Genomic DNA, 1,888 nt, shown 5'->3' on the forward strand with positions numbered 1-1,888 from the left:
ATACAGTGAAGAAAAGAAAAGCAGAAACACATCTTTCCCAGGGGTTTTCCAGCCTTTCCAGGAGTAGGCCTCTTTGAAGCCCTATTCTCTGAGGTAGACTTCGGTGAAGTCCTAATACTCAGAGATAGGTCTCTGTAAAGCCCCATTCTCTGAGGTAGACTTCAGTGAAGTCCCAATACTCAGAGATAGGTCTCTTTGAAGCCTCATTCTCAGGTCTGAAAGCTGGTTTCCCATGCTAAGCAGACTCCACTGGAGTAAGTGTGGCAATAAATAAATATCAATTTATTTGTGAAATTATCAACTAATTCTAGTAAGTTTCATTGTGTGAAATATAAAATCAGCACATATAAATATAAAATATATAACTATATATACTATAATTAAAAGGCACACGTTTTGCATTGTTCTGTTGTAGTTACTGTATCAAAGGCAAATCTGTTTTAAAGTATTAATCCATTATCTCTACCTCAGTGTTTGATAGAATTAGACCTAAGGCTTTACCATTTGTAGATTTACAGCATGGAGGCAATAGGAAACTCTGTGATTAAAGCATTATCAATTTAATGCCTAATAACGAGGAGAAACATATGGACTTCTCCTGCAACTATGAAAATATTTGGTGATAAAAAGGCAGTAGTGTAAGTTCCTGCCTGGTTGGATGGTAGACAGGCCACGACATTAAGTAATCATGCATACCAACAATTTTTTCACCTTCTTTGCTTCAGCTACTTTTGAAATGGAAGGTATAATAAACAATTATATTTTGATAAAATACCTTCTAGTCTGAACAGTTCTGTTTGAACTGTTCATCTCTCTATGATCCCTTGTAAACAAGATTAGTTTTGTTCCAGTAAGACAATCTATGCTGTCAGGGTAAGATATTCTGGTTGGTCTGTTCCCACATGGAAGAAGGATAAAGGCTCAGGTAGACATTTGTGCCAGTAACACCTCATTTGGGAAAACGTCAACTGAAGAAGTTTAGAAGTAGCTCTTAAGCAATGCTTACTTTGAATCCATTAGGTCCACAGAGCTAACACAGTTGGATAAATAAATACTTGAAAAAGCCATCACCTTTGGGCCTATCAATAAATAATTGAGAGTACGATCAAATTCCAAATCAAAAGACTTAAGATAGTCATTAACAAAAAAATTTGCAAATGTGAGCAATAGATTGATCAATATAATTTTTTCCACTATTCACAGAATTTTAAGGAAATAAGATCGATAGCATTGTTAGGAACAATAAGGTTTACTTGTTACTAGTAGGCACCCATAGATATAAGCCTGAATAAAGATTGCATCATTAACTACTTAAATTTAGAGGATACTACATGCTTCAGCAGCACGTATACTGAAATTAAAATGCAGAGATTAACATGGCACTTGCACAAGGATAATATGAAAATTTGAGTAATATTCCATATTTTTCATTCTTCAGATGCAAGAAATGAAAAACAGTTATTAAAAAGTTGATTACAAAATTACAAGTATAACAATACACGTAATTCACATAATTAAATTTAGTTTGACATCAGTGTATTAAATCTTCACCACAGAAAGGCATCTACATAGCATAAACTTTACAAAACTTTTCAAATTAGACAACATTGTCATTTTATCCCAAAGAAAAATAATATTAAGACCTAGAAAAAAAAGGAATCAAACTGTTTCTATATGGAATGCAATCGGAAAGGACACATTAAAGAACCTATATATTATTAAATAATGTAGAATATGAAGTATATCTAAGAGAAAATAAAATAAATTATGAACATTATGCAAACATAGAATATAGAATATTTTAAAATATACTTTTTCAGACAAGCACCAGAAATATTTTAGCTTCTGTACTACTCATTTCAACAGGTAAGTTAAAATTATTTCTGAT

General features: G+C 32.3%; 1 pseudogene; it reads left to right on the forward strand.

Annotated features, from left to right (window-relative positions):
* The first annotated feature begins 1,331 nt into the window (after window positions 1-1,331).
* LOC122103074 lies at window positions 1,332-1,428 on the forward strand (annotated as a pseudogene).
* Window positions 1,429-1,888: the final 460 nt, after the last annotated feature.

Source organism: Dipodomys spectabilis, unplaced genomic scaffold (assembly GCF_019054845.1).
Source record: "Dipodomys spectabilis isolate Male_0828 unplaced genomic scaffold, ASM1905484v1 ptg001592l, whole genome shotgun sequence".
In the NCBI taxonomy this organism is placed as follows: domain Eukaryota; kingdom Metazoa; phylum Chordata; class Mammalia; order Rodentia; family Heteromyidae; genus Dipodomys; species Dipodomys spectabilis.